The sequence below is a fragment of the Cibotium barometz genome, chromosome 18, assembly GCF_041138505.1.
Source record: "Cibotium barometz isolate CiBa-2024 chromosome 18, ASM4113850v1, whole genome shotgun sequence".
Classification (NCBI taxonomy): Eukaryota; Viridiplantae; Streptophyta; class Polypodiopsida; order Cyatheales; family Cibotiaceae; genus Cibotium; species Cibotium barometz.
Window position 1 is genome coordinate 35,565,748 of NC_141063.1, and position 21,638 is coordinate 35,587,385.

Below are 21,638 nucleotides of genomic sequence, written 5' to 3' on the forward strand. Positions count from 1 at the left end.
TATGAAATGCTCGGCTACAATATGCCCTCATGATCCTGTGCTCTCCCTGTATGCAACCTGTTGATGGCCCTCCTCACCATCTCTGCTGTGAAGAAGGTAGAAGTGGGCGGACAAGGCTCTGGAGGGTTCGGTAGTGGTGGCTGCTCTGGTACTGTGGAGAGAGAGAGAGAGAGAGAGAGAGAGAAAGAGAGAGAGAGTGAGAGAGCATTTTGAATCCAGATTGCGAAGTTGGCATACATCCTGTCCAAGCTTCTTTGCACCTTGTTTCAAGAAGGATTTTGTACAAAACATGAGGAAACCGAACAAGAACAGACTTCTGACACCAAAGATGCTTTTGGAACTGGCATGGGTGAAGGGAAAGGGAAAATGGATGTTAGTGATGAGATAGAAGATGAAGATCAGCTTCTGGGCAGTTCGCAAAAGGTTGTGTTGAATTTTTTGTCGTTCTTTTCTTTCCAGCAAGAATAACTTAAGTTTGGTAGTACAGAAGGTTATAGCTTTATATCAAAAAATGCTTTCTTTCTGCTCTGCAGGGCATGCAAGAAGAGAAGACAGATGAAGAAATAGACGCGGATTCTGGAAAGGGTATTGAGATGGACCAGGATTTTGAAGGTGAGATGTTGGATATCAGCGAGAGTGAATCAGGTGAAACAGGTGAAGATGATGATGAAGATCAGCAATTGGAGTCGAAAATGGGAGAAGGGGGAGAGAATGAGAACATTATGGATGAAAAGCTTTGGAGCAATGAGGATGAAGACGAGTTAGGACATGAGAAGAAAGAGAAATATGAAACTGGTACCTCTGTTCCAAACACAGGTGTGGAGCTTGAGTTCCGGGCTAAAGAAAATGACGTTGATGCTCTCTGTGATAACGATGAACAGGGTCTGCAAAATGGGAAGCCAGAAAATGCAGAATCTTCAATGTCTGGTGAGGAACAGATTGAAGAGGATCCTGACACCATACCACTGGATAAAAGTGATGCTTATGAATCCCCAAGTGGAGTTAATCCATCTGTAGAAGATGCTGATCAGAATGAAGCTGCTAATTTAGATGTTGATGATACTGAGGAGGTTCCTGCCGATGATTCAAAGGAATCTTTAGATAATATGGATGCTGATGGCGATGGGTCAGGAGCTTTGGAAGCTAGTGATGAAGAGGAAGAACTGCTAGATACGAGGACAGATGGTCCTATTGAGGAGTCTGAGGGATTGCGCAAAGATGCATGTTTAGAAGAAACTGTTGAAGAGTCTGATGGTAATCATCAGATTGATGTTCATCAGGCTGTGCAACATCTATCAAACCAAGTGTTAGAAATAGGTGAGGTACAAGGTGTGAGTACAACAGATATTGCAGATCCAGGTTGTGCTCAGAATATGAATACAGAATCGTTTAGTGCATTACCAGCAACATCCCTGATTCGCTCATCTGAGACTGAGGAAGTTGATGGCCAGCAGTATAATGGATCAGATCTGATAGCCAGTGACCAAGAACAGGGATTATCCATTGCAAGAGACCAGCAGAAACAGAACATCAGTTTTGAATCAGATGGAAACAATGATATGCAGACCCTTGATAGACTTGATGCTAATCCATATAGGAGCCTTGGGGATGCGTTGAAGGAATGGAAGGAAAGAGTCAATGTGAAGGATGAAAGGGTATCAGAAACAAAAGAAGCTGAAGTTTTTGATGAGGATATTGCGGCTGAAGGGGTGGAGTTCCAGTATGTCACAGAAAACAAAAGCAGCAGTGCACAAACTCTTGGATCTGCTACAGCTGATCAAATTGATCAGAATAGAGTGAGAGAATCTGATTATGACAGAAGGGATATGTTGAACTCCAAAGAGAACGCTTCGATGAGCACTTCAGAGATACAGAAAGAAGGGGATGAAAGCTACAAAATGATTGACCAAAAACCGCTGCAAAAGGGCAGAAAAAACAAACCAAGAGAGAAGTTAGAAGGGGAGTCTATGGAGCAGGGGCCTTCTCATGGAGATGTGAGCCTAGATGTTGAAATGCCCGACAGACTACCAGAGCATGAAGAAACTGCTGGAGGTCTGGAAAGTTTTGTTTCTACCAAATTGGGACATTGTAAATCATCAAAAATTGACTTCAAATCTATCATTGAATAAACAACCATACAGCTTAGAAGATGTACAGAGAATTCGTATGGAGTTGGAAACCAACTTAAATGAGGATTCCGGAAGCATTGAGAAGGCAAGAGCCATGTGGTCCAAGTATGAACAGCTCACAGCACGCCTCTCGCAAGAGCTTACTGAACAGCTCAGGCTTATTATGGAACCTACTTTAGCGGCAAGGCTTGAAGGCGACTACAGGACTGGAAAGCGGATTAACCTTAAAAAGGTTTATTTAAGAAAGTGCTAAAGTTATGTTAATCGTAAGCTTAGTACACTGGAAACTAGGTTGTGTTAATGTTTAGCTTAGTATGCTGGACACTTCATCCTTGCGGGTTTTTTTTTTTTCTATGCAGGTCATTCCTTACATTGCAAGCCAATTTCGGAAAGACAAGATTTGGCTGAGGCGGACAAAGCCAAGTAAACGACAGTATCAAGTAGTTCTTGCAATTGATGATTCGAGAAGTATGTCTGAGAGTCATTGTGGACATATGGCTCTGGAAGCTTTGATTACAATTTGTAGATCTATGTCTGCCTTGGAAGTTGGACAAATGGCGGTTGCTAGCTTTGGGCAAAGAGGGAATGTAAAACTTCTACATGATTTCAATACTCCCTTTTCCACTGAAGCTGGCATTCAGGTAATTTTCAAGAAGGAATTTTTTTACGTCTGGACAATGTGATTCTGAGAATGTGTACTTCAGGAGCACATTCTCTGTTTTAATTAAGGGCAACCTCATCAACTTCAATGTGGTGCAACCTTTTTCTAATATCAAAGCACTAATTTTGCAGATGATCTCACAGTTTTCATTCAAGCAAGACAACACAATATCTGATGAGCCCATGGTGGACCTTTTGCATTACTTGACATGGATGCTGGATGTTGTCGCCAAGAGTGCCACAACCCCTTCTGGGCGTCACCATCTTCAACAACTTATTTTAATCATTGCCGATGGACGATTTCATGAAAAGGTCTTTTAGGAACTCTGACGTGAAGCACTATGTTGTTCTCTGGGGAAGAAGTGTTTGTCAAGTGTTATGGTAGATTATTACCATCTGTTTTATGCATGGAATCGGCCTCTAATGTTTGTGTGTTTAACAGCTAACAGACAGTAGTTTGTTTTAATATAGCAAGCACTATCAAATTTAGAGTTCACAGTCGGCAGAAGGCTAACGTGTGATTCTATTTCAATATTTGTAGGAAACACTGAGGCGTTGCATCCGAGAAGCTGCCTCTAGGGGACAGATGCTAGCTTTCATTATACTTGATAACACATACGAGTCTATCATGGATGTTCAGGTGCTTAGTTGAGCCAGTAAGGGTCTTTACAGACAGATCCCCACCAGTATCAGATGGGAAGCGGTTGGACGGGAGAGATCCCTCACCGACAAGAATGGCACATGAGATCTCCCATTGGCATGGATGGTCATTATGTCTGTAAAGACCCTAAGATCTTCTACCTTTTTAGCTCTTAATGACAGTGAGCAAAAATGTGAAGCTGTTCTGTGTATTATTGTTTTGCAGTCGGTGTCTTTCACTGGTGGAGCACCTACATTTTCCAAGTACATCGACACTTTTCCTTTCCCTTATTACATCGTTTTGAAAAACATCGAGGAGCTTCCCCGGACTCTTGTTGATCTGCTACGCCAGGTGCGCTCTTACATAGCTTGATATGCTTCTTCTTTGTTTGAAGGTTCTATTGTAAGATCTGGGCAGATAATACGCATTGATTGCAGGAGTATGTGAGTCTAGAGATGAACAGTGTTTAAATATCTCTACAATATTGTCCAAGCTTTTGCAATTGGCCACTTTTATGATCATAACAGTCCGTACATCCCAACAAATGGACGTACGTCCAGTGATACAAGTCGTCGTCTTGCAATAGTAAGAAGTGTTAAAAAAAATTCACGCATGGCAATCCTGTAACCCAGGTAGATTGGTGCCCTCCTACATTTTTTAAAAAAGTATCCCAACATCAGGCTGCAGTCTCACATGCCAGCTCAGATGCACGTGGCAACACACTGCTAAGTGGGAATGTTCATCTTCTCGGGAGCTATCCCCGAAGCTGCCCATCCTAGAGCAGACCACATAGACGACCTACACAGCAGCCACACCTCACATGCTGCCTGTTTGGAAGTAATGTCCCAGCCGCCCGTATCAAAACAGTGCCTCCACATTTACCGACCCATGCACGGCTGGCTGGCTGGCTGCCCGCCCATGGCACCAACATACAGCGCATAGTTGCAAAAAAACACGTTTTTTTGAAAAAATAATAATAAAAAGGTGTATGTTTGAAAACGTCCCAGTTTTTGGGACACGTTTTTTTATGGCAGTTATATATATAGTTATACACACACACACACACACACACACACACACACACATATATATATATAGTTATAGTTATATAACTGTATATATATAGTTATATAGTTAGTTAGTTAGTTAGTTTTATATATATATATATATATATATATATATATATATATATATATATATATATAGTTATAGTTATAGTTATAGTCATATAACTATAACGCTCCCAGATCCAGTAAGTGATGACCATAGCTGGTGTTATCCGGCCCCATCTCCTCTGACACCATGCAAGCTCCCGTGTCCTCCACCTCTAGTGTGTGCATCACCTCAGGGTGCTCGAAATTATAAATGTCACATTGTCGGCTTTGTGTCCGTGCATTGAAGTCCCCCATAAGGAGGACTTCCCCCAGGTTGGAGTAGTGTATGTTCTCATCTGAAAGGGCTGCATATGGTGACTCTCCCAATGGCCCTGTGTCCTCCTCGCCTCTACTCTCATCCTTTGCTATCATGGCATATCTCGATGCTCTGGGAGAGAAGTAGCATAGAGCAATGTATAACACGGTGTCTACTGAGAGCTGCAGTCTAATCCACATGTATCTAGCCTCTTGGTCACCTGTAGGCGCTCCTATAGCTCTCGCTTGAAGAGTACCGCTATACCTCCAGATCCTCTCGATGTGCTCTGTCGTGTGGTCCCCCTGTATGTAAACTCCCACTGATAGCCCTCTACTTTGGGTAGCCCCCTCTACTTTGGGTATGTAAACTCCCACTGATAGCCCTCTACTTTGGGTAGCCCCCTCTCTGGGCTCTGGTGCGTCTTTGTAAGTAGTATGATGTCCCGTCCCTCCAAGACCTCCTCCATCCTCCCAGGAAGTGTGCAAAGCGCTCCATTGCGGTTCCAAACTGCTATGTTTATCTATGAATCTGGATCCTCCATAGCCGATGTCCCATAGGCCGCCTGGCGCTAATCGGTGGCCTTGCCATCGATGATGACACTGCCATCGCGATAGAATGCTCTCTTGCCCTCATCCAGGCCTGTAGGACTCTCGGCATGCATGTTTTCCTGTGTTCTATCTGCATCCTTGTAAGGTCGTCATCCAAATAGATGGGATCCCCCTGTAATCCTCGTAGAATCACCCTCGTTCTCATGAAGGCGACCCTCTCCGTCTCTCCTGCAAACTGTAGGATGAGGGCTCGCATGCGTGTTGAGTCCTTCCCGGCTCTCCGTGCTTTGGTGAAGGGGAGAGGGTCCTCTTCTCTATAGCTGAAGAGCTTCATGCATAGAAGCTGTCCATCTTTCTCAGGAGTGGAGTCGGGTGTCTCGGCTATACCTGTGACTCGAATGTTAAGGCGGCGGGCATGCCTCATCTTCTTCTCCTCAATTGTGGTGTGAATGATTTGGTGTTCTTCCCTTTGAGTCTCCTCCCTCACTTCTTTACGGATGTTCTTCTTCACCACCTCAACCCATCCTGACTGCTTGGCTTCAAGTTTTCCCTCCATGTCCTTTGTGATCTCCTTGGAGATCTCTTCTTTGATGGCCGTGAGAGTGTTGTCATTGATCTCCCCTTCTTCCTTCTCGGTGTTCTTGATGGCTACCAATTCCACTTTCAATGGACTCACCTCCTCCTTGAGTGCTGTGCTTCGAGGGCCATGATGTGCTGGTGTAGTTTGTTCTCCATCTCATTGATGTTGGAATCGGATGTCTTCTTGTTCTCCTTGATTAGTGCCTTCATTGCCGTCTCGAGGGCCTCGAGCTTCTCTTGGAGACTCAGAGCCATTCCTTGAGCTTACTCTGCAGCGCTTTCCACAGGCAGGGAGGAGAGAGAGAGAGAGAGAGTTATGTTGCTACCTTGGGGGCCTGAGGAAGGGTGGGTGGGAGCTCCCCATTATTCACTCCTTCATCCATTTCCCTTGCACATAGTTCAACACTCAGTTGCTGGCCATTGCCATTGTAAAGCTTTACTGCTGTTATAAAAGGTGATCTTGTCCAACTCTCTCATTCTACTTTGCACTCTCTCATATGTTTACTGTTTATGCTTCCGCCTGTGCTATCTCCTTCATGGTATCATATGCTTAGGTCTAGGCTGCTCCAAACTTTGCAAATCTGCCCACTTTTCCCTCCTTTTGCAGTGCGTTTTTCTCCATATCTCTCCCGGCTGTAGATCTGTGACAACAAGTGGCTTCGTTTCCCAACAGTGCTGTGTGTTCAGGTCCAGCCAGCCTGCTGTTTGTGACCAGCCAGTTTTGGTGGCTGCGTCCTATAGAGGCAATCCAACAAGTTCACTTGGATGCGTTTTCTTCTCCAGAGGCAAAAGGTGGAGTTGTGGCTGTGTTTTCTGCACCGGCATCTGTTTTTTGGTGAGTTCTTTGCATTTGGTGCTGCCAGACAAGTGGCCCTACATTGTCTTCTTCCTCCACGAGGCCCTGCCCTTCCGGTAGGCGGTTCCCGGTGGATCTTGGATTGTTTTGCTGCTGTCCCACCTCTTTCTCTCTACGGTTTGAGAGGGGGCTGATTGTTCTTGGTGCCTTGGTAAGCACTTGAGATTTGTTCTTTGCTGCTGTGGATATGGCTCCCCCCTTACGAACAAAGATGACAAGTTGAAAGGACCCAATTACGCTCATTGGAAGCTTTAGATGTGGATCTTGATCATCCACAAGGGTTTGTGGGACATTGTTCAGGGCACTGAAAGGAAGCCTGAGCGTCCTCAAAACTCTAGGAGGTGGACTCAAGATCAGGATGATGAATTTGTTGTGGAATTACAAGATTGAGAGAATCGGGACTCGAAGGCGCATTTTGTGCTTGTGCGGACCATCAGTGAGGAGGTCTCACCGGATGTGCAAACCTCACCAGTGCTCATCAGGTATGGTCAAAATTGGAGGACCTCTTTGCTCGAGATTCATCGATGAGGATAGTTACCTTGCAAGGGCAGCTCTACGGCTTGTTATTTCCTGAAGCCAATTCAATGCAGTCTATTCTCATGAAGGCCAAGGTTATCCATGACGAGTTACTGGCTATGGGTGTTACTTTGTCTTCTTCTCAGCTGGTTGCTCTTATCCTCACCAGGCTTCCTCCGGACTATGATGATGTTTCTCGATCTTTTTGGTGCCAGGTTACATCCACTCAATTGGATTTTGATGATCTTAGCTCCCTACTTTTGGAGGAGTCGTCCGTTCTCATCTCACAGGGTAAATTGAAGGTGTCAGTCAACAGTTCTGACCATGCACTTTCCTCAGTTCGAAAGAAAGGTAGGAGTCGCTGTTTCTCTTGCGGGAAAAGAGGACATCTGTCTAAGGATTGTTTGTCTAAGAAGAAGGACAAGACCAAGGGCAAGGCTTCATCTCAGAGAAAAGACAAAGACATGTTACAAGATAGTGATAAAGATTCTAGTACCACTGCTAGGGCTCCCAGGGCACTCCCGGCAGAGGAGACCCCGGATGGTATGCTTCTCTAGTACACATGCGGTTTCCCCCCATGTGCTTTCAGCCAAAAGAGGCTTGTGGGTGGGAGAGGGGGCTGATTACAGCTCCACGTACTAGTGCATGGGGACCATGATTCGGAGTTCCAAGCATTAGACATCTGGCAGGACATGGTTATCTTTGGTACAACAAAGATTATGAACTGGATCTGTTCCAAGTTCATTGTTCGAGGCTTTTGGGATGTAGGCACTTGTCAGAGGTCGGAGATCATTAGTAGTATTGTAACATAGCACATTTGCTTTGACTCTGATAGAGGCCCCATCATCTTGCATGACTTGGATCCTGGGAATTCAGAGGACATCACAGGACTCCAATCCTACTACTTTCCTGGAAATGGGCGTGGCACATGGGCTGATGATCTATAATTGCATCACCAATCAGCCCACCTCAGGTCTCACATGCTGTTCCCATGGGGGGGCTACAATTGATTAATTGATGGATCCTCGGCCGTAACCCGACACATTGTTGATTCCTGGCCTTAACCCGACACATTCTTGACTTCTTTGTCCACCCCCCTTAACCCCCCTCTCCAACCAACAACTCATTCCCTATCTCACTTGTCATTCTCTATCTCAAGCACCTTTTCCAAATAACCCCCTCACAGACCCATTTCCGCCTACAGAGAGATCTACTTCATACCATGACCTAGGTAATGTTTATCAAGATCATCTTTCGCCCAAACTCTCCTCTCTTGATCTTGTTGCTGCACTATCCACCATCCCAGCCCAGTGTACCAGCCTTTTGCATGGTACAATCTTTAGCTCTTTCCCCTCCACATACCACTCTACCACCTAGCCTCCCTATGGATTCTTCCCTCAATATAGTTGGTATGATGGCAAGTGCAAGACCACAGGCCTACACATCTTTTACAATAAAGCAATGGGACAAATCACTAAGCACCAAGCGCAAAGGATGTTCTAGCATATAACCCATTGTAAGCAGGTCGCGTTTTTTGGTCAAGTGTGAGGATGAATTCTACTGATCCTTTTGAGAGCGAGGCCTGGCAAAAACTCCTTGAGCAGAGGCCTGTCACCCCCATTACAGTTTTCCCCACTTGGGATGCATACGCCCAAGAGCCTTACCACATCCCTAACCTCCCCACACATCTGTCACACCTTCCTTGGCTGGTTTACACCAGCTGAGCATCCTGTGACACTTTGGCCCCTTTCCTAGGGGATATGTGTTGGCCACACAGTGGCCAGACTTAATGGGTTAGTGCAAGAGTAAGAGGTTAGCACCTTTGTGGAGAGACATGGGCATATCGTTAGGGGACATGCAGGTTTCCGGAGGACTTTTTCCACTCTCACTTCTGTCTCTAACTCTATCCCGCTTCCTTACTTCTCTTTGTTCATCAAATCCCTTAGCCATGTTTGTCGTCAAGCCTCCATAGATTCCATTAATTGGTATCAGAGCCACTGCTAACCACGACAAGGATCCTATTTCAGCTCTGCAACGGGACACCAACACAATCATCTGATTCACGCCATGTGTTGCTCGCCATTGTCTCTACCTACGGCAGCTTTGCCACGCGACACCAACACAACCACCCACATGTTCATTGAAAAGCTCAATGGAGGAAAATTTCCACACCTGGTAGACTAAGCTGAAGTTTAGTCTTATGAGGAAGGGCCTTTGGCCTTTCATTGATGGGAAAGAGAAGATGCCCGAGAATGAAGATGTAGCTCAGAAAGCATGGTAGCTTAGAGATCAAAGAGCCTTTGGCCTCATAGTCTTTGGAATTCTCTGATATATTTATACACCATGTTGCAAATCTCTAAACCTCCGAAGAAGCATATGAGAAGCTGGGCAAGTTTTTGGGGGCTCAAGCAAGGAACTCCAAAGTTTCTTTGTAGATGGAGTTCTATGGTCTTATGATGCTACCACATGAGAGCTTTGATGCTCATGTGAACATGTTTGTCTTCAAGCCTCTATAGCTTCCATTAGGTCCTGTGGCTGGAATATTTTATTGGAAGTACATGGCACTAGGGATTGTTTGTGCATTAAGTGGATAATGTTTGCCGACAACTAATGCAATATCGAATTTAGTATGACACTTGAGTTGTGCTATGGGTCTGTGCTAGGGTTGTTATGGTAGAGCTTGTTGTACTAGAAGACTGGATATCCTATTGGAATTTAGCTCTTGGATGAGTGTTGGATGGAGAGTAAGCAATTCGATCTTTGTAGCAAGGTCTAGAGGAGTCGTCTTACACTGGCCGAGATGAGTAGATGTTGTATGCTGATGTCCGGATTTGAGGATTCAATTGTGTAAGCTTGTCTATTTATGCATTCACGAGGACGTGAATTGAACAGGAGGAGGGAAGTATGTTATGTCTCCAAAGACCAAGGGTGTCACCATTTGGTCCATCTCCATTTCTGGAGCCACTTCTATGAGAGTGTCACTCCATAGAGCGGCCAGATTTGTGCTATGTTCACATGGGACCAGGCCAGTGTCCCATGCGAAAGGGCCAGTTTTTTGGTGTCACATGGACGGGAGCTAGATCAGTGCCACCCGTGTGCGACCAGTGCTGCGTCACATGGACGGGAACCAGTTTGGTGCCACCCGTGTGTGATTTGCTTCGTGGTGTATGGACGGGAGCTTGTTGGTGCCACCCGTGTATGGCCAGGATGGTGTCTTACCTACGGGACTGTTACTCCATAGGAAGACCAGGACATATATTTTTATATTTGTCGCGCCAATTTTGTGCCCGACAGGAACCTCTTGTACAAGTTTCATTAAAGGGAGATTTCGTCCATTATTTGTGCACATGCATTTATGCTTGCATGCATAAACTTGTTTTTGCATGACTTATTTGCGTGTGTCTGCCTGTTATGCCGTGCCAGTACACTGGACAGGGACGCCCTCAATGTGCCGTAGAGTGTTGTTTGCTGACTTGGTGGTGTGGCGTGTGAAGAGGTGGTAAGTATTTTCATTTTGGCCTTTTTAAAAGGTAAAATCTATAAACTAGAGTAAACCTTAATATTTATAAGGTATTGTGTTCACACCAATTTTAAATAGGGGCTGGACATTTGCTTGGGGGGGGGGGAGCAAAGTAATAAGTTGATTAAAGGTTTTATAATTAAAAAAAAAAGCCTTGCATGGGACTCTTTTTGGAAATTTCCCACGAATTTGGGACCAAAGCATCATTGGGGAGAACTTGGTCACATTCCCTCCGCGGTGTACTCCTTGGCCTGCGTTAGTACAGGCGTGCCTGTTGGTGCACGGTCCCGGAAGACCAGTGAAATGCACGTGTACACCCAGTGAGGGTGGGAATGAGCCTGTGATTTGGGTCTACTCTGACCAACACCTCTTCATCGACTTAAACCAGTTTATTTGGTTGTTTTCACTCCCTTGTGGAGAAATCTGGCCTGTTAGGCCCGTGACACTTGTACAAGTATAAATACTCCAAGAAATACAAAAAGTATTGGGGGGGGGGGGGGGGGGCGGCCCTTTCCGGCCCCAGTGCTGGTGTCATTTGTATTTTCAGTATTTCCACTATTTGTGCTGCTGCTGTTATTTCCATTGTTTAATAACAGTTAAATTAAGTGTTCTAAATATGTGTATATTGTCTTCCGATCTGTAGGCCTCCTGTAGGGAGCGGTCACAAAGGGTTAGGGCTAGGGATGTGGACTAACCTAGGCTACATTCAGGGCTTAGTTTGGGCTTGTAAACCTGCAAGGTTCACACGTAGGGTAAGGGCGCTAGCAGGATGAGGTCTAGATGGGCTAAGAGTTTATAATTAATAGCAAATGGCTAATAATGGCTAAGAGTTTATAATTAATAGCAAATGGCTAATAATGGCTAAAAGCTTATAAATAAAGCAAGGGCGGCGAGCCAATAATAAAGCTTTTTTATAAGTAGGAAATATAGCCAAGTTATTGCTATATAAGTGACCTTGGGGGTGCTTACGAGTTATTGAGGTAACCACGCGGTAAACGGGGAGAGCTACCAAAGGGACATGGAAGACCTCATGGCCATGGAGTGTAAGGTGGGTGGTTCAGCCTAGTGGTATGGGACACTAGGTTGGGCCCATTGGTACCAAGCAGGCTTGTGCAACAATTAGCCCTCACGCTCGGGGGTGAGTCTAGAGGACTCTATAGTTGGATGGTGAGTCGCTAGCCACGATTTAGTCGGGTCTAAACCTTGTTAGGGTTTTGGTTCTAGGTTAGATGATCTTTGGGCTTGGTGAGTCGCTAAGCACAACAATCTATCGCGGAGGACTCTATAGTTGGATGGTGAATTGCTAGCCACACTCTATCGCGGTCATCCGGTGCATATGGTGTCAGGTCTATGAAACCTTGTTAGGGTTTTGGTTCTGGGTCAGATGATGCTTCGGCTTGGTCTGTGGGGACCTTAAAATGACCTTCAGGTTTGTCAAAGGAGGACCACTTAGCTCCCCGAACCTTGGCCTACGCCCCTCCGCCTTTGTGCCTGTTTCGCCCCCATCCTTCCTCCGCCTCCCATCCTTCCTCCACCGTTGTTTGCCCCTGCCTCTACCCGCCCTTCTTCCTCTCGCTGGTGTCTCCTGTTTGCGTTGATTCGCCTCCCCTCCTCTCCCCGCGTGCCCTCCTCCTCCGCCTCATCCCTCTGCGCAGCCCTTGTTGTGCTGCCCTTCCCCCTCCCAACCTCACCTGTGTGTCCAGCCATCTTCCCCTTCCCCTTGCTTCCCTTTCCTTTTTCCTTTTTCTTTTTTCCTTTTTCCTTTTCCCTTTTCCACCCTCCCTTCCTTTCCTCCGCCTCCTTGCCTGCCTCTTCCCCTTGGTTCGGATTGCTTCTTATACGGGTTCGAGTCGGCCTTTTTCTTCAATCATGGCTAATCATTCTCCCTCGGCCAAGCGAACCATTGGTTTTTCCAAAGCGGAGCTCGCGGTCCTCTTCGCCGAAATCGAGAGAGACTCCAAAACGACCCTCATTGCCAAAATCTTTGGATCTCACCCTTTCCGTCTCCAGGCTCGGGATTGGGTCTTGGCAGCTCTACCTTCCGAGTCCCGACCGCGCTCCACACTTTCGAGATGTCAGGTTGCTTGGAAGAGGTTTCTTCCAAGTGGATTTTGATTCTGAGGACGTAGCATGAGAGGTTTTGAAGGGCAGCCCTTGGCCATTGGGCCTGAGGAATGTTTTTTTTCTTCCCTACTCCATCTATTTTGACCTTGTCGAGGAAGACCGGAACCGTTTCCCAATTACTCTTAAATGCCCAGGTCTTCCTCGCGCATATTGGCCTATGCTAGAGGCCATCGGGTCCACCTTTGGGCTGGTTCTTCAAGTGCCCCCCCTCCAGGCCTTGCCGACATCTTCTGCCCAGGTGGTCACTGCCTCGGCGGATGTGTCCCCAGGGTCATGGTTCTTGTCCGTGACAGTGAGCTCTTTGAGGACTATGTTTTGCTTCCGGGCCCTAGTGGTCCCTTGAAGCAACGTATGGAGATTGCAGGTAAACTCGATCAGTGTCGCGTTTGTCACCAAGAGGGTCACTTTGCTCAAGATTTCCATCGGGCTCGTGGTCGCAGGAGGCCTCGCAAGCGTGCTTCTCAGGCACCAGCCCCGTTGGATCCTTACCGTCCTACAATCCGCCAGGTGTGACGAGCTGTCTCTCACGCCCCCCCCCCCCCCCCCCCCTGGTGCGATTGGTGGGAAGACCTCCTCAGATCTTGTGCCTTAGATAGATGATGTTTCTCGGCAGAGGGATGTATCACCTCATGCATCTTTGCAGGGAGATGATATATCAGATCCCAGGATGATTTTGTTGAGTCCTTTCTACTTGGAGGGGGCGATATGTAGGATGTTCAGCGCAATGGGGATCATGTATTGTAGGATTTTCGGCAGCGCACAGGTTTCTCGTACATATGCAGGTAGTGTGCAGGCCTCGGACAAGGGCACGTTAGTGGACTTTGCCCCGTGGATTATCCCGTCCTCTAGCATTATGAGAGGCGTTCTGAGGCTACCCATCGTCTTCTTAGATCCGGGGTTAAACCCTCTTCTCTTCCATGAGAATCGTCTCATGGAATGTTCAGGGCCTTGGAGGGCTTCCCACCCGTGGTAGGAAGCGCCTTCTGAAGGACCAGCTTCACCCTGCTGTTAGAGGAGGGTCTATGGATATACTTTTGTTGCAGGAACACAAATTGGATAGATCTCAGTGTGGCGAAACTGGTAAGATGCTTTCTGACCACACCTTCTAGTCCTTGGCTGTTGGGACTAGAGGAGGTGTTTGCATTTTAGTGGCAACATCTGTTATGCCTCATGTTATTGGGCACGGTGTTATCATCCCTGCTAGAGCGCAGTGGATCTTGATCATGCATGAGGGTCAGAAATTGGGAATCTTGAATATCTATGCACCTAACGTGAGAGGTGAACCATTACAAATGTCATTCCCCAGGTTGATCATTGGATAGTGGGAGGAGACTTCAATATGGTTGAGCAACCTTTTGACAAGAAGGGTGGACGGGAAGGGGGTTTAAACTTTACACCCTTTGGAGAGAACCTCATGGGAGAGGTTCACGCTTTCTTTTTTTGGCAGGGATTGTTGGACTGAGGATGACTTCCAGAGAAGGCCAAACTCCTTATCTTTCTCTTGGCATAACCGCATGAGCGGGGATGAGAGCATCTTTGCACGTCTGGACAGATTTTATGTGGATGATTGTTTCTTGGATAGAGGAGGCACCATTGCTATTATGTCTGGCACCACCAAATCCGATCATTGCCCCGTCGTTTTGTCTCAGGGAGCCTGGGGCTCGCTCGGCCTCTCCCCGTGTCCATATCCGTGACTCTCTTTATATAGATGCTGACATCTCCCATGAGATCAGAGAGATATGGAGATCTTGTGATGGTCCTGATCCTCGTCATAATATCGCGCTCGCTCTTGAGAGGACCAGCCATCATTATCATAGTGTTGCCTTGTCCAAGAAGGAGGAGGCTTTGGACAAGTAGAGAGCTATTAGCCGTAGGATTGTTGCGCTTCAGAGGGAACATGAAAAGCATCCACATGCGTCTTCGATTACAGACCTCTTGACCACAGTTAGAGCAAAGCTGTAGTTGGCCATGGACAAGAGGGCTGAGTTCGCGCTTCATGCAAACGAGGCTTTTTGGACTCAGATGGTTATAGATACAACAAAAAGTTTTTTTCAGCACACAGGCCTTCCCATAGCAGAGATTCTGTGAGGCACCTGTAGGATTCACAGGGTGAGGTTCAGATTGAGCCTGATAAGGTAAGGGGTGTTGCTTCAGATTTTTATCGGTCTTTGTTGACTCTAGACGTGCCCTCTCCTCCGAGAGATGTGGCACGGCAGAAAGTTTGGGAGTGTATGCCCAGGCTCATTACAGATGCTGTGTGTTCTTCCTTGCATGCCCCTTTCTCGAAGGATGAATTCCTTCACGCACTGCATTCTCTTTCCAGTGGATCATGCCCAGGGGATGATGGTCTTTCTCCCGCCTTCTTAATTCTTTTTTGGGATCATATTGGAGATGCTATCACTGTTGCCCTTCAGGAAATGTGGTTCTCGGGTATGATGCTGCCATACCTCACGGAGGGGCTGATTCCTTATCCCCAAGAGTGGGGACAAGACTGACATCAAGCAATGGAGGCCCATCACTCTCCTTGGATTTGCATATAAGATCTTAGCTAAAGCCTTGAGTATAAGGTTGCAGCAGATTCTCCAAAGGACTATCCATGATACACAATGGGATCCTTCAAGGAAGGAGTATATTTGATAACATCTTTTCTTTCTGGGAAGCTGTCGAGTGGGGAAAGTCTAGTCAGCAGCCTCTTCCCATTCTTTTGCTTGATTTTGAAAAAGCTTATGATAGTGGATTGGGATTTTTTGGAGGGCACTATGGCACACATGGGGTTTTCCCAAAACTGGATCAGAGGGGTGTCCTGCCTATACAGGGAGGCTCATAGCATTGTTTTAGCGTGTGGGGCGCGCGGCGAGCGTTTTCAGATTTCCCGTTCGGTGAGGCAGGGCTGTCCCCTCGCCCCTTTATTGTACCTCATTATAGCTGAGGCTAGAAGTAGGTTTCTTCGGGCTGCCCCTAGTGTTGTGGGTCTCAGGTTGCCTTTATGCACGGAGGAAGAGTTTTTGGACTCTGAGTTAGCAGATGATACGGCGTTGTTCCTTGAGGCTTCACATGCATGTTTATGTGCTTTCTGGACAGCCTTGGAGGCCTTTTGTTTGGCAGCAAGAGCTATTATTAATTGGCATAAATCAGTTGGTTTTTGGATCAGTGATTCTCCTCTTGCAGATTGGGGTACATATGTTGGTTTTACTTGGATTGAGAGAGGATGCTCTGCTAGATGCCTTGGTTGTCAGGTGGGCGTTGACATCTCCCCTGCACAACAGTTTGCTCCAATGCTCTTAAGCATTAAAAGCAAACTTCATCACTGGAGTAGGAGGAAGCTCGACCTGGCCTCTAGAGCTTTGGTGGTTAACCAAGTTTTGCGCTTGGTTTATTGCTTCGTGCTGGATTTTTCAGAACGGTTGCATTGGCCAGCTTCGTCTCACCTTATTCGTAACTTTCTTTGGTCCGGGCTTGATGGAAATGCACACACCAGGGCCAGAGTTGCTTGCGAAACCATTATCAGGCCTAAGCAGGAAGGGGAATTGAATATCATTGACCCTGAGGTACAATGTAAGGCTTTGCTCTGTAAGCTTGTTATTAGGGGCTTTCTTTCAGGCACTGAGCCGTGGAAGGACTTTCTCATGCAGCAAATCACGAAGTGTGTCCCTGTTCGCGGAGGTGACTGGACTCTCAACTCACGCTTTATTTTTTCGGATGGAGTTCACCACTCCCCTTCGTCCCCCTTGGTTAGGTCCCTCCTACGGGCCTGGGACTGCCTGAGGTGTTTTTTGGTACACATCCCCTCGCGTTCAGCGGAGGAAGCTAACCAACAGCCCATTCTGTGGAATGATTTGATATTAGATGTGCATGGTAGGCCTCTTGGGGTAGCTATGCATATGCTTTGGCTTGGTTGGGAGACGCTATGCCCCATAGTACTAGCTTGCAAGAGGCTTCAGAGCCTCACCGAGGTGCAGAGATTGGATTTCACGCAGCATTTGAGAGGCTCTAGCTGGAGGATTGCACTGATTGATGGAGCCATTCGCAACCACTGGATTACTAGATCTTTTTTGGAAGATCGTCATCATTCTTGGTTTGGGGTTTTTCTGGGACAGATGTTCCTTTTCAGATTATGGGTCTCTCCTTGCCTAGGAAGGATGATGTACCACTCTTTTTTTCTGTACAGGATGGATCGCAGTTGGAGAGATGTAATATGCAGGACCTTATTGAGGGCTCCCAGATTCATCCAGTCAGAGTTGTTGGCAGGTTAGGGAAGCCTGCTTTGTTGACCCCCCTCCCTCCCTCCCTCCCTCCCCCCCTCCCCCCCCCCCCCCCCTCTTAGGGATGATCATAGAGAGTGTTAGCCTTTGGTTGTATGGTGGCTGCCCTATCAGACATTTGCATTGGGACCCCGGTGAGTGGGAGTGGAAGGATGCTTGTAACCCTTTGAAAAGCATGCCTTTTTTCAGTTATACAGTGTGGAATGCCCGACATCTTTTCTTGGGACACATTCAGAGTGTCCCTACTCTTAGACCCCATTGGGAGTCTTACGGCATTTCGATTGACATTCAGAGGGTATTTTGGCAGAGATTGTGGCATTCTTATAGGAAGCCACAGATTTCCTCCTTTATCTGTGTTTTCCTTCATGGTGGTCTGACCACGAATCAGTGGAGGTCTGTTACTGGTGCTTGCCCAGCATGCCCTAGATGTGCAGGAGTTTCGGAGTCAGTTTACCATTGTTTATGGGAATGCAGGGAAACACAAAGGGTTTGGTCTACGATTGCACACCTCTTTGGTAGGATTAAGAGGGATGCTATCATTTCTTTTGGTTCTATCATTTGGTTGACACAATCTAGGCCTTAGCTAAGATTCGAGGGGACTGACAGGAGCTTGGCCATTATGGTTAGGCAAGGAGTTGCTCGGCAGTGTTGTCTTCAGGATTTGCCACTTTCACACTTTGTCCCTCCGGCACAGATGTTAGACAGTTCTTGGGAGATTATTGCTAGCATCTCAACCTGCAATATTTGGAAGGCTAGATGCACTGAGGCCATTGAGGGTACTCCTGTTCTTGTTTCTCAGTGTCTTTGCAGGATTTGGAGTGATATTAGTCACACCATTATGGCTACCTGGGCCAGAATCCAGGGAAGCGCGGCCAGCTTATGAGAGAGTGGGACATTGGTATCTTTTTCACATCCTTTCATTCGGGACCCTATTGGCAGCACAGGGTTCCTGATTGGTTGAGATCTCCACCTTGCTTGGTGTGAAATCTCCATTTTGTAAAAAGTTTCTGACTTAATAGAAGTGTCCTTTCTAGAAAAAAAATAAAAAATTCCTGCATTGTGGACTTCTGGAAAGCCTTTGATACTATACCCGGAGTGTGTTTTCATAGATGCCTTGAGGAGTTGGCCTTGCCAGTGGAGATGATATGGGGAGGCATGGCATTGTTTGAGTTGGTGACATTGTCAATTTGAGCATCAAGAGGCATGCGAGATGTGATCACTAGCACCATAGGAGTGAAGCAGCAATGCCCTCTCTATCACATACTCTTTGGGCTTTCACATAGATGACATTTCTGACTTCATTGACAAACTTGGTAGGCCGGGCCCCACACCACGTGATACATCGGTACCCATTTTGCTTATGCGAATGACATTGCGCTGATCTCAGTTTCAGCATAGGGGCTGCAGAAACACTTGATGGCATTGCAGGCCTTTTGTGAGCAGCAGAGCCTTACAAGTAACTTTGGCAAGACCAAGGTTATGATCTTCAACACCTCTGGCTTGGTGGCTTTTAATTTGACCTTCCAATGAGTAGGGGATCCGGCAGACATTATCATCTTATGTATACTTGGGAGTCACCTTTTCTGGACCCTACTTCGCTATGCACCCAACGGGCTAGGCTCGGCTGACGAGAGCGCATGCGGCTTTGGCTCGGTCGGAGCAACAATGCTTGGAGGCTCACTCTTAGGAGCCTGGCACTAAGGGTTGGCTTTTTGACACGCTTCTTACACCTGTTGTGATGTATGGGGCCTTCTTTTGGGGACTAGACCTCGGGGAGGATGACTGCAGAAGGATAGAGAGCTTTCAGTTCATGATGTTTTCATGAATGATTCGGAGTAAGCCCTATCACAAGCATTGACAATTTTATGGGGCAGCTTGTGTTTCGTCACGTGTAGAGAGAGGTCAAGATATAAATCTAACAAGAGATCTAGTGCAGCTTGCTTCGAAGATTCAGTTTTACTGGGACCACTTTACGAGGCTTATAGAGTGGCTTCATTCAAAAGCGTGGCTATCTTTGTAGGCACGTCACATGCTAGGAGGATTGCTATCGGCAAGATCAGAGTCTCATCACATCGCCTGAGGGTGGAGACGGGGCAAGCATGCAGGAGAGAATGGAATTGGCCAATTCTATTCATTAGAGGTTGAGGCGGAGAAGCACTATCTTTTAAGATGCCTAGTAAACAATCATGGAGGGATTTGGCCCTGTGTCTCAGGTCATTATTTTCCCAGACATTGACTCTTTCTGATGGAGTTGTGCCATCACAGAGATCAGGTATGCAGAGAGGCACATGTGCAGACCCCAGATACCTACATCCCAGGATCTCGAGTTTCTTTCATCCTACCCTGGATGGAGGCCCTCTCAATGACCATGAGATAGCCTTGACCTGGATGCCCCTACTCGACGAACTAGGCAGTGCACGTTGACGGCGCATGTGCCACCCCACTTCCCTGGCGTCTCCCTCGATAGAGTGATCCAGGTGCAGCGAGCTAGACACTTTAGTACCGAGTGGTCCGAGGAGATGCTTCATCTAGCATCAGAGCCAGGTACTCCTGCAGAGATATGTGGAGAGCCATAGATGTGGACGACCTACTTGGAATCCCTATAGTGTATTCATAGACCCTTTGGTCTTTCTTTCCAACTGCTACCCATTTAACAGTGCTAATGACTCTTAAAGCCTTTGAGATGCGCCACTTGATTTGTTATATGTCTGCTCATGTACCTGCACGTGCGTGTGTCAGCTTCTTGTTGGTTCTGAGATTGAGAGTGGTGTCTACCTCTGTATTCTTGAAACACATCAAAATTACGTGTGCTTGCCTATGACCAACTCTCACTGTTTACTATCCAATGAAAAACATCAAAATAACATTCCACTTGTGTGCTTGCCCATGACCAACTCTCAATGTCTACTATCCTTGAAGCTCATCCATCACTCGACAACACTGCATACCATTATAATTACAAAACAAAAAAAGGGTTTGTCTAGTACTTGCTACCCAACCTTAGGCTTCAAACCACACACAGTGGTAAGCCAGCTACCGAGCTAGACACTGAAACAACCCTTGCAGGCACGTGCCACAGAGGAGCACGTCCCATAACACGCACCCCTAGTTATCTCAGCTGTAACTGGCACTGCTTACCAGTGGGCTAACCACTAGCTAGGACCCTTGGGATGCCCCAGTCCCAAGGTAGATCCCCACAACATGAACTCTCTCACAAATGAGCCATAATCCCAACTATATAGCCACTTGACCAGTTCACGCTGCTATAAGAACTGTCCGACTGTAACACTAGTCACGTTATGTCCAGGCAACACTAGACAACAGAATTCTCTAGTTGAATTTTGCACATAAAATAATCAAATTAGATCTGTAATTCCGCGACTTCACTTTAGGATCAAAGAGTTTTATGTAAACATCTCTAGATGACCTGATTTCCAAGTCTTATTTTTGCAGTGGTTTGAGCTGATCCAAAGGACATCTCTGCAATGAAACAGTAGCTGGTATCATCAGCAGACATGAAATCGGAGCAGCAATGGAAAGTTTTACAAGTAGAGCCCTGTACCTGTATGTATGTATGTGTATGTATATGTACATTCATTTTTATATAAAAAGCCAGGCGCCGGAGTCCAAACTGACAGCCCCCATTGGGCACATGGTACAACAGCCCCCATTGGGCACATGGTACAAGAACCAAACAAAGGTCTTACAAGATTTTTCTCAGGGATCTTGATGTTTTTTAAACATATTTTTGTTCTTTTTCACTTGTATCATGATTCCATTGAAGATATACAATGTATGAATATCTCAAAATTATATAACGTGTGCAAGCTGAGTGTTTTAATCAACATGTGATTGACCATGTTTTTTTAGGGGGTTCCAAAAGGACAACTGTTAGTACCAGCACCTGGCTCTAGTACTCCTTACCATCTCTCAAAAAATGTGGGAACAAGGGCAAAGTCAATTTGGTCTAGCATCTCTGGAGGTTTGACAGAAACTCATTACGAAGGGCTTTGTGTAAATATATGCTCTTAGGTGTGCGTGTGTGTGTGTGTGGAGTGCGTGTGTGAGAGCATATATTGATACAAAGTTCTACACCCACTATTGGGCACTGATGATGTTAATGGTGATGCCGTAGTATCAGTCCATACTATGCATAATGGAGTTGATAGTTATATAGTCTTGTGGGTGGACTACCATGAGTATTTAACATGCACATTCCTAAAAGGTGAATTTGGGCATGTTCCTGGATTCATCTAGGTATATATATATATATATATATATATATATATATATATAAATGGTTGTTGGCAACATGTGATGATGCCTGATACTCAAGTTATATGGATTACCACTTTAAATAACTCTATCGAAGCCCTCCAAAAGCAGTTATTCCT

At 46.3% G+C, this 21,638-nt stretch overlaps 1 pseudogene across 1 annotated transcript; it reads left to right on the top strand.

Moving 5' to 3' along the window:
• The first annotated feature begins 224 nt into the window (after nt 1-224).
• On the top strand, nt 225-20,870 carry LOC147629256 (midasin-like; annotated as a pseudogene). Its single transcript, XR_015267920.1, has 7 exons — nt 225-423; nt 534-2,361; nt 2,489-2,770; nt 2,922-3,101; nt 3,331-3,429; nt 3,655-3,780; nt 20,698-20,870. The product of XR_015267920.1 is annotated as a midasin-like (transcript).
• The last annotated feature ends 768 nt before the right edge of the window (nt 20,871-21,638 follow it).